We start from the raw sequence: 12047 nt of genomic DNA on the forward strand, positions 1-12047 counted from the left end.
CCTTCTGCTGTATGCATTGGCAAGGCTGCTCTATAAACTGCTGATGGATAATTTCATTTAGATGTAAAAATGTGACTCCAAGGAAAGAACTGGGGAAAGAAGGAGCAGGCAAATTCTCTTGCTCCTAGAAGCTAAACATCTGCTACCTTATCCCACCCACCCAGAATGAAATATTTTAAAATTAACCCCCTGGTTGGCAGATATGCAAGGAACATATGCCAAAGTGGGGGAAAGAGGGAAGGGAGCAAGAGGAGATTTACTCTAGGGGGCCACGTCTTCATCTCAACCCTACATCACAGTAAGGAGCCAAGCACCATGGCACAGACTGGCTCCTAAAAAACAAGTGGTGGAGGCATTGTGAGACGTGCAGTTGATGGCATGATGTCTACCTCTTCATTCCCTGGAAACCAAAAGAGTATCAGAGCTACACAAGAGAGTGAAATGGAGAAATGAACTGATAGCGCTGCTGATAAAACAAAGCTGTAGGGAGTAAAATATCAGGACCTATTAACGCATTCAAGACATTTCCTGGAGCCACATGTGCAGATCTTGGTGCTAAGGAGGCAAACCGATTCACTGAAAATGCGAAGCGCTTCCAAGAATACAGCGATCCTGGGATTTCCTCTTTAAGTGGTGTGAAAATCTGGAACCCAATTTTTAGTTCATTCAAATTTGATTGCATTTGCTATACAGCCAATTTCTAGTACTGTTATATTAAAATATACTAAAGGAGGAGGAACAAGAAGAGAAATGGAAGAGCTTACTTCTATAGTATATTATAATTATATAAGAAAGATTCTGGAAACACTTAGTTAAAAAGTTTTCCCCCACTCTCCAACCAAAAGTAGAAAAGGGAAAGCTGATGGGAATTCTTGCTAATCAAAAAAAAGCTATTGGCAGCGCTAACAATCCTAAAGATTCAAATATCTCCAGCAAAATATTGAGCAACACATGGCATCATCATTTTCTGTTGTTGTTGTTGGGATGGAGGTGAGGGAACCGAGCCCACTGAGCGATTTAAGAAAATGTGACTGGACTACTCAGATTCTAGAACTGAAAAAAGTGCTGAATTATTGTTAGGACAATTGCAACACAAAATACTGCCTGTTCTTGTTAAGGTTTTTGAAAGGAAATCACTTGTGGTACGAAGTGCCCATGTTCACAACAGCCATACATGAGAAAGCCCCACAATATCAGGCATTCCCCCCTCTATACCTGCAGCTTTCACTCAGTCTCTGGGATCTGGGGAAGCTTTATACAGTCGGTGACACTTCCTTTGGCGTATTCTCCATTTTTTTTTTAATATCTGTGAATCACCACAAATAACCGTTGCTATTTTCTCAGCAGCGATTTGCATATTTTTGAGGAAAATACAGCAATAATTGTACTGTTTTATCATAAAGCAATAGTTTTCAAGACTCGCTTAAGAGGCAATTAAAGTACCTATAGATTGGGTAGTTTGTTACATACATTACTGGTCTTTTTTTTTTTAATTTAATCTCAAACTACACAACTAAGTTATACTAAACCTCTGCCTTCAAGGATGAGAGCCTTTAGCAGGTCCAAGCTGAAGTGGTAAAGAGATCATAGTAAGTTTTTATCAACATACACTTCATCACATCAATGCGCATGAAAGTTAGGCCTGGTCTACACGGGGGAGGAGAATCAAAAATATGCAACTTCAGCTACGAGAATAGCGTAGCTGAAGTCGACGTATCTTAGATTGAATTAAAATTTCTTTACTTTGCGTCCTTGCGGCGCAGGATTGACGGCCGCCGTTACCCCATCGACTTTGCTTCCACCTCTCGCCGAGCTGGAGTTCAGCAGTCGACGGGAGAGCGTTTGGGGATCGATTTATTGCGTCTACACTACACGCGATAAATCGATCCCCGATAGATCAATCGCTACCCGCCAATCGGATGGGTAGTGTAGACGTACCCTAAGGATGGCCAAGCCCTATAGCACTGACATTGGCTGTGATAACAAGGACTGTCATAGAAAAAAGTCAAGGATAGTTGACTGAGATGGATAAAGACGGGAACAGAAAAGTATTTGCTTAAAAGTCTGAAAATTATATTTACCTTTCTCAATCTTGAATTGTCTATAGATTTTATGTACTAAGAATGCAACATATTTTCCCCTCTAGCAGGCCAAATATTCTTTCCAATTGAATGATACTTAGCAACATTAAAAAACTGTGAATAAGGGAACACAGGAGAAAAACGGACAACTTTTAAATGTAATGAAATAAACTGGACTGGAGATTCGGGGGTGTAGAATGGAAAAGCGAGGTATATCATGAAAACAATTTAGTGACTGCCCCACTCATATAGGACAGTTCACATGCACAACAGAGACTTGATAATTTCCAACCAGGAAAACCTGCACAGGCAATTAGGCAGCCACTAAACACAATAATGCAATAAGATGTGCAGCAGAAGTGTATATAGAAATTGTTCAACTAATATAAATAATATTACCAAAGCCTTTTGTATTTTATCCTTTCCAGGACTAAAAGGAAGTCAATAAATAAAATATACTGGATATATCACATCAGTCAGAATGTTCTGTACCAACAAGCAAACCCAATAAAAACAATTCAGTAAACATCAAGTAACTATGAAAGGTTAACAAGTTAATTTTAATGCCTGAACACAACACCTGAAACACAATCGCTATTGTTCTAATCTGCATGAGTGTTCTTCTACAAATATTTTCAATTGTAATCTAATTGATCTGAAGTTCATCCCACTGGGCGACTCCATTTATGTCAGAATTATACTTACTCCATCATTCATGAGCCTTGCAAAGTATCACTATATCCATGCATGGTACACATGTGCTTATGACTGGTAAGCAAGAGACCATGTAGTGATATCACAGTAGCTCCAGTTCTATAAAGAAGAAATCTGCAACAGATAGCCAGCTAAAAAATTACATAGGCTTCAAAACAAGGAGTAAAGTTATCAGCACACTTTTTTTTTCTTGGTAAGAAACAATGATTTCCTTTAGTTGGGTTATGCAAGAGACCAAAAAGAGCTGGCGCTCAAATTCCAACAAGGATAGATTCCTTCCAATGATGCCAAAGCTGTGGGTTGATGTTCTCAAGGTGCCAACACCTCTGAGGACTGGCAGCTATGGTCACAACTGTTTTCTTCAGGTAACAAATGACAATTCTTACCTTTGTGCTGTTGTACGTGCTCTACTCCATAAAGGTCCTGAACCCCTAGAAGTTACTATGTTCGAAATATGCCACAGATGATAATAGCTTTATTTGCCATGGAAATATTCGAACTATAAAGCTCTACTATAAAAAAATAGAAATAAACCACAAAATACTTTAACCCTTTCACCTGCATGCAGCATGGCTATTTTAGAGAAAGTAGGTCCACTTCTCAAAGACGCAGGGTGACCTAATTGTAATGCCAACCTTGTATTGCATGAGGAATTGGCTGGACTATACACAGACCTTCTGCATTTTTGAAGTCAAGCCTTCTTCCAGTAAATTTTTGTTTATTAAAAACCCCACAAGCCAGAGTGATAAACTACTCCAGATCAGGAAACGTATTTCAAACTGCAAGCTTTTGTGTTGAAGTTTCTTTTATTTAGCTGGTGGACAACTATCCCTGCTTGTGCATCGTTTATTTTGTTATGGAGACTATACTTGTATGTAAATGAGCTCTTTTACACTGGATACTTTTTTTTTTTTATTCCTGTAATTTATCCAGGACCCAATTATGCACATCAAGACTAGGGAGAAACGGTACGGAATATCAAATACCTTGTTTACTACTCCCTTCATTCTTTAATACTCTGCATGCTTAGCCTCGGGAGATCAGCTTTACTTCCATGGTGGACATTTACCAAGTCTATGAACTCACCCCCCCACCCCAGTTAGCCTGCTACTAAACAATGCTCTCCATATGCTTTGGAGAAGCCCCTCCATTTGAATCTGCAATAAAAGAGAAGGCCCACAGTAAACCAGAATCCAGATTACACTGTGACAACATATTGATACCAGAACTCTTCAATGTAATTTAAACAGAAAGAGTATTTTGCAGATAACAAAAGAACAGCCCAGTGTATTAAAGCACAGCCAACTGCTCAGATCAGAGAAAATGAAATTAGCACTTAACTTCTTGGCATTGGGGTGACTGCATAAAATGTTACAAGACTGACTCCCACTCTCTCAAAGCATGAATATTGAAAGACTGTTCTCACAAAGCAATTCTCTTTAAAACATTTTTAAAAAATATAGATTAGCAGCAATTTGTCCTCTGATTATCAGATATACACTTTGTCATAAACATACAGCTAAGGGTAGCATAAAATTCTTCTTTACCCTGTAAAGGGTTAATTCCTCTTTTACCTGTAAAGGGTTAAGAAGCTCAGATAACCTGGGTGGCACCTGACCAAAAGGACCAATAAGGGGAGAAGATACTTTCAAATCTGTGGGGGAAGCTTTTTTGTCTGTGTCTCCAGGAGTCAACAAGGAAACAGAGCAGGGAAAATACATCTCCCTAAGCCATATCTGAACTAAGCATCTAGTCTTGCAAAAATAGTAAGTAATAGCAAAGAAATGCGTTGGATTACCTTTTGTTTTAGCTTGTGAATTTTCCCTGTGCTAAGAGGGAGGTTTATACCTGTTTTTGCAACTTTAAAGTTTTGCCTAGAGGGGAAATGCTCTGTGTTTTTGAGTCTTTTGTTATTCTCTAAAGTACTTGCCATCCTGATTTTACCAAGGTCATTTTTTTTTACCTTTTCTTTAATTTAAATTCTTCTTTTAAGAACCCAATTAATTTTTCATTCTTCTCAAGATCCAAGAGTTTGGGTCTGTGTTCACCTGTACCAATTGGTGAGGATATTATTTTCAAGCCTTCTCCAGGAAAGCAGGGTGCAGAGCTTGGGGGGGGGGGAATAGGACTCCAAATGGTCCTTTCCCTGATTCTTTGTCTAAATCACTTGGTGGTGGCAGCATACTGTCCCTGGCAAGGCGGAATTTGTGCCTTGGGAACGTTTTTATCCTAAGCTGGTAAAAATAAGCTTAGGGGGTCTTTCATGCAGGTCCCCACAACTGTACCCCAGAGCTTACAGTGGGGAAGGAACCTTGACGCGCTTATTTTCGTAAACTGCAGTAGGTGATGCTGTGGAAGTCCAGAAACTGAAGAAAAATCCTTAATGCAATCTCCTCTCTCTGAGTCTGGTAATATTTACAAGTCAGCTGCACAAAACCCCTCTCTCTCTTTAACCGACAGGAGCCAACGTATCAGGTGCATGCAGCGATATCTGGGCTCAAGTTTTAGAGAATGCTGGGGAACATAGTTAAAATAAAACCCTTGCATTCTAAATTTCTAATTTTCTTCATAAATGATGCTAGTTCTGTCAGGTCACAAAATAATCCTAAGGAAAATTAGAGCAGAAGCTAAGCAGTAAAAAGTACATAAAACAGAACTGGAGAGGCTATCTACCCAAAAGAGAAATTCCAATTTAAGTCCCTTTGGGTCACTTCTGATCTCTCATCTGCTTTCAGACTATACAAACACTACAGACAAAAGAACCGATAAGTGGTTTCACTTGTTGATGACATAAAAGCAAGCACAGACTGGAAAAAACTTTCAACTTTTTGATTGGCAAGATGTGTCGAATTAAACTTAATGATGGGAAAATGTAAGAGATGTAGGTCTATAGTTAATGACTAAAAAGAATGCTATTGAACTAGAGGTGAGAAAGGGAGGTATCAACGAATGTCTAGAAAATATAGCAGAAAGGCGTCAAGGACACTAATGACAGCATATGCATAAAGGGTTAGCATTAAGGCTAGAGAGTACAAGTATAACTTAGTAACGATGGGACTATACGTGCTTCCGATGAAACCTCAGAATAAAATTTATTTCTGTGCACCACGATTTAACAAAAAGGTTGATAAGCAGCAACACAAAGACACAATTTACTCTTAAAATTTCATATTTTTCTCATTTAACCTGTAAGAGTAATGTAAATTTTAATAGACTGAAAAATTGCCACATGCCTTTCACAATGCTCAGTGAAGGAGTGGCGAGGGCTTTCAGGAGAGCCATGTTCAAATCCTGCCACCATTTGGAAGAGGGATTTGGAGCAATTTCTCTGACCCTGGGTGTTATCAATGTGTCTGTGCCTATTGCTAAATCATCTCAGATTTATAAAGCAATTAAAAAATATCAATAAAAGCAATCAAATGCCCACTAGAGAGTATGTGTCCCCTAGGATTCATTAAAAATACGCTTGATGAATGTGTTACAGGCATTTAATTTTTTTCCACCAGGTGCCTCTACAAGACTATCAATGCTCACTCCTTATCTCCAATCACATAAGCTAAACACCATTCTATACTAACAATATACTCAGTACAGTTTTCTGGAACATCGCCAAACAATTATCATCTAGTTTACCAAAATGACGCTGTCTACTTAAGCCGTTATGTTGGGGAACGGGGGAGTCTCCTATTCAGACGGGAAAACAAGTGAATGTATTGCATGCAATTGACCTCACTATCCTTTTTGCACAAGGAACCCTGGAAAGGTGGTTTATAATGGCTAAAGGGTGGAATCCTGGTGGGAGGCCATGTTAAAATACTTGGCAACACACTACTGTGTGGTCTTGTTTTGTAACTAAATCTATAGCGAACCACACAAAGATTTTTGTGATCAATTTCAAGTTGGCATCGCACCTGTTTTTCTGCAATAATTTTTTTAGGTGCAAAGAAGACGATGTTTTTTGGATGCATTCAACTTGCTAAGCCATTAAACAATGAAGAATTTAACAGGAGGGTTAGCTCCCCAGCTGAAAATTGTCACCAATACAGAAGCAGAAGCTTCTGTTGTGGATAAATAGCAGCAAAAAAAAAAAAAAAAGTTAACCACCACTAAAACACCCTGGGGAAGAATTTTATCAACCCAATTGAGAAAAGACTTCTGGAGAAGGTTAAGCTGGATACATTCTCCATACTTCTTTGTAAACACAATATTCACTACAAAGGATTAACAAAGCTATTAAGATTTGATTTCCATCTAAGCAATTAACATTTTTTTACATTTATTTAAAAGACTCAATCCTATCTTTCAATTCATTAAACCATTCCTTATATTTGTTGAGTTTTATATCAAGTCAAAACCCTATCTGAATTAATAAGAATTACAGCAAAAGTAATTTAGAAATAAATTACTTGAAGTTCAAGTCACTGAAGCTTCTGATGATGGAATGTCGCTCCATTAAAACAGACGACTGATTTCTTTAGAAATCCAGTGCCTAGGCTGGCCCAAACTGGAATGACAATATGTCTCATGGAAGTGTGTTTTCGCCTTTAGGTTTGGGGTTCATGATGGGATCCAGGAAGCATAAGCACAGTCCTGCCTTTTTGGAAACAGCTAGTGCCTCAACTTTCAGGAAGATTTGAATAGTTATTTTGAATCAAAGGCCTCCCAATCTAAACATTGTTTGAAAAGCTTCTCTCCGACAACCCCCCCCCACACACACACACTTTGACCTCTATCCTAAGACCATCACAGCTGCCATACTAGGTCAGACTTTACAGACCTCTATCATACCCTCCCGTAGTTGTCTCTTTTTTTAGATCTTTTAAATCTTCCCTTGTATGGAAGCCGTTCCATATCCTTGGTCATCTTGGTTGCCTTCTCTGAAACTTTTCCAGTTCCACTATATCCTTTTTGAGATGGGGCAACCAGAACTGGTTACAGTGATCAAGGTGTGGGCACATTATGGTGTGTGTGTGTGTGGGGGGGGGGGATTAGTGCCATTATCATATTTTGTCTTATTTTCTATCCCTTCCTTAACAGTTCCTGACCTACAGTTTGCCTGTTTGATTTCAGCTGTGCACTGAGCGGAAGTTTTCAGAGAATTATCCATGGAAACTCCAAGATCTTTCTTGGGTGGTAACAGTTAATTTAGACCCAATCATTATATATGTATAGTTGGGATTATGTTTTCCAATGTGTATTACTTTGCACTCATCAACACTGAATTTCATCTGCCAATTTGCTATCTAGTTATCCAGTTCTGTGAGATCCATCTTCAACTCCTCACAATCTGCTTTGGACTTAACTATCTTGAATAGTTTTATATCATCTGCAAACTTTGCTACTTCACTGTTCACCCCCTCTTCCAGATCGTTAATGAAAATGTTGAACAGCACAGGTCCCAGTACCGAACCTTGGGGGATGCCGTCGTCCACCTCTCTCCATTGAGAAAACTAAATGTATTCCTACCCATTGTTTCCTATCTTTTAGTCAGTTACTGATCCATGAGAGGACCTTCCCTCTTATCCAATACAACTTAATTCCCTTAAGAGCCTTTAGTGGGGGACTTTGCCAAAGGCTTGCTGAAAATCCAAGTATATTGTATCAACTGGATTAACCTTATCCACATGCTTGTTGACATCCTCAAAGAATTCTACTAGATTGGTGAGTCATGATTTCTGTTTAGAAAAGCTGTGTTTACTCTTTCCCAACAAATCAGAGATATCTATGTGCCTGAAAATTCTGTTCTTTACTATGGTTTCTGCCACTCTCCTCGGTAGTGAACTTGGGCTCACTGGCCTGTAATTGCCAAGATCTCCTCTGGAGCTCTTTTTTTAAAAAACGGTGTTACATGAGATACCTTGCAGTCATCTGGTACGGATTCAAGTGACAAGTTATATACACCACACTTAGTAGTTCTGCAATTTCATATTTGAGTTCCTTCAGAACTCTTGGGTGAATACCATCTGGTCCTGGGGACTTAGTGTGTAATTTATCAATTTGTTTTAAAACCTCTTCTATTGGCACATCTCTTTGGCACAGTTCCTCAGATTTGTTGCTCAAAAACAACAGCTCTGATGCCGGTATCCCTCACATCCTCTGCAGTGAAAACCAATGCAAAGAATTTATTTAGTGGTATTGTCTTCCTTAGTTGCTCCTTTAACACCTTGGTTATCTAGTGGCCCCAACACCTATTTGGTAGGCTTCCTGCTTCAGATGTACTTTAAAGAATTCGTACTGGGAGGGTTTTGTGTCTTTAGCAAGTTGCTTCTCAAATTTTCTTGATCTGCCTCATTGTACTTTTTATAATTAACCTGACAGTTTGAGCTCCTTATTTTCCTCACTAGATTTTGACTTCCAAATGTTAAAGGATGCCTCTTTGCCTCCAACAGCCTCCATCACTTGGCTGTTTAATGGAATTCTTTTGGTCTTCTTACAATCTTTTATGACTTGGGGTATACATTTAGTCGGAGCCTCTGTTATGGTGTTCTTTAGTAGTCCCCATGCTGCTTGCAGGCATTTTACCCTTGTGAATACTCAGTTTAATTTCTGACTAGTGTCATTCCTTTTACCTCCCTTTTTTCCCAAGGTAAATGTTACCATGATTTTTTTAGTATATTCCCCAAGGATATTGAATTGCATTATGGTCACTACAGTTACCTCTTGGACCAGATCCTATGTTCCACTTAGGACTAAATCAAGAATTCCTTCTCCCCATTTGGGTTCCAGGATTACCTGCTCCAAGAAGCACCACTCTAGAAATTTTATCTCTGCATCATGACCTGAACTGACATTTACCCAGTCAAAATGAGGACCATTCACATCACCCATTATCCTTGTTTGTTTTAACTAAAACACTAGATAGTATAAGATAGTGTTTTCAGTCATCTGTATACATATTCAGTGTCATGAAATAGAGAAAAATATTAATGTGAATCATGCAGATTACAAGCATAAAGATATATTATGACAAACCGCAGTCTCATTTCAGTTTCCCTTCAAACATTTCAGGAAATATTCAGCAAAATATTTACTGGTGGTAGATAAACATTTTAAAGTGTGTTTAATTTCATTAGATTGCGTTTATATTCTAACAAAGAAAAAATACGGAGGGGGGGGGGGGGGGGGAATCAGTTTTATGTTCCCAATGCAGAATCACAGGGGGTGGTGTGAGTGAGGGGAGCTGTGCTAAAGGGTGAAAAATCCTTATTTGAATAAATATCCTCTAATAATCAGCAACACTTTTAAGCAAGTTTTGAAAAACAAGTGGAAAAAAATCAACTGATTTATATTCATGTTGGATAGATTTTGTTCAATTAAAGTTAACTGTGCACAAATTGAATATAAAAAAACCTGTGTGCTTTGTATCTGTATTATATATAATTAATTTCCTGTTGAGATGTCTAACACTAAGTTAAAATTCTCTCTTCCAGCTTAGATATGCATTATTACGTGGATATGTTTGATTAGCTTTAAACTCCAAAAGCTTATTACTATGCACTTTAAATATGTAAATCACATAATATAGTGTAATGGCTCCTTTGGAGTCATTAGGGGCTATATAGTAAATATGATACCGTTTCACAATAATTTAAATACATGTTAAGATGATAGTCTATAACTGGTTACTCTACATTCTGTTGCCTTGGATATTTGCATATAGATCACAGTCATATCTCCTTGACAACAATTAAGGTGCATTGTCTCCAATTCTCTGGGTGGATTTGGTAAAAGAAACAAAGGAAAGAAAATATTTAAAAGACCCACATTCAAATACAGTTAATGACTTGGCAAACCCTGGAAATTCAGTTTGAAAGTTGAAATCCCATCCTTAACTCACCCCTTTAAATCCCAGTGTTTGTTTAAATACTGTAAAGTTTATTAAGTTAACCATTGCTCAGGGGCACAAGGAATTTGTTAAGAACCACACTAAACTCCACATTTTCTTGCTTTTTGGTTACATGATTTAATGCTTATTCTTGTCCACGATGCATTGTTTTGCTTCTAAATACATTTCCACCATAGATCGACACTAACTGAAACACAATCAAGACAAGAGAGTCACTGAAGTGTCTCATTTTTAAAGGAGCCCTGTGCCTCCAGGATTTAAGTTCCCTCCAATTTCTCCAGAATGTTCTTGATACAAATGGTTTCAAGTTTTTCACTGTGACATTACAATGGATTGAGATTTTCCTGTTAATACAATGACAACAGGATTATTGGGTTGAAAAATATAGATAGGAAAAGCTGATTTGACCGTGGGGCAATTCAGTTTGTCTGTCCTACCTCTACATCCGCCATCACACACAGCAAGCTCAATTTATTTGGTGGATGCCTGAAATATTTCAATGCATGTTATGGAGTTTTACACGGAGACATTTCAATTTCAACATAAAAGATATTTCTGAGCCAAGCAAAATTGTTAAGAAACTTTTAGTCACTTAATTACTACATCCAATGTTGAATTCTGCAGTGCTGAGTACTTTCATAGGGACATGACTATATCCTTCGAGCCGCATGCACTAATCCCATTAGCTTCCAAACGCAGCCTACACACTCCGAGGCCATATGTGGTAAAACTACACAAATTCATTTCCAAGTATTCTCATCAGTGACTGAAATAAATTAAGTTGTTACATCATCATCTTTGGTCCATTCTTTAAAAGCATTTGTCTCCTTCATGGCATGTTACGGCTCCGCTGCGGGGCTTAGCTGGCGCTATACAGCTTCCTAGAAACTGAACATTGGGTTTACATAAGGTAAGTGAAATGGCATCTTAAGTGACCCTCCGCGCACTCCTGTGCTCCACTCCTTCCATACCTAGATGTCAGGATGAGAGACACTTTTAAGGGAAAGATCTGATTCTGATCTGCTTCGCCTTTGATCTTACCCACACCAGTCTTATCCATTTTAGGGATTCAGACTGCCTCCCATCACTACAGCAGCTGAATGCCTTTTATCGCCAAAGTTATGTGAACCCAGCCAAGACCGCAAGTACCATAAAAGATTTCAGCGAGAGGAAGGATGGTCTGTGGTTAAAGCACGGGACAGAGACTCAGGAGACCTGGATTCAATTTCCAGCTCTAGGACAGGATTCCTGGGTGACCATGTGGAAGTCAGTTAGACCTCAGTCCTCGTAAACTATCTCCCCCCTCACCCTTGGGATCAGGGTCTGTAAAACAGTCACAATACAACTGTTCCTCACCTCAGTATTGGGAGGATACCTTCACTGCTGTTTGTGAGTGGCTAAAATAC

General features: G+C 38.6%; 1 protein-coding gene across 11 annotated transcripts in view; it reads right to left on the reverse strand.

Annotated features, from left to right (window-relative positions):
• Positions 1-12047, reverse strand: part of CADM1 (cell adhesion molecule 1) — a 293287-nt gene that overhangs the window by 82750 nt on the left and 198490 nt on the right. The gene's annotated exons all lie outside the window — the stretch shown is intronic.

Source organism: Chrysemys picta, chromosome 16, assembly GCF_011386835.1.
Source record: "Chrysemys picta bellii isolate R12L10 chromosome 16, ASM1138683v2, whole genome shotgun sequence".
Classification (NCBI taxonomy): Eukaryota; Metazoa; Chordata; order Testudines; family Emydidae; genus Chrysemys; species Chrysemys picta.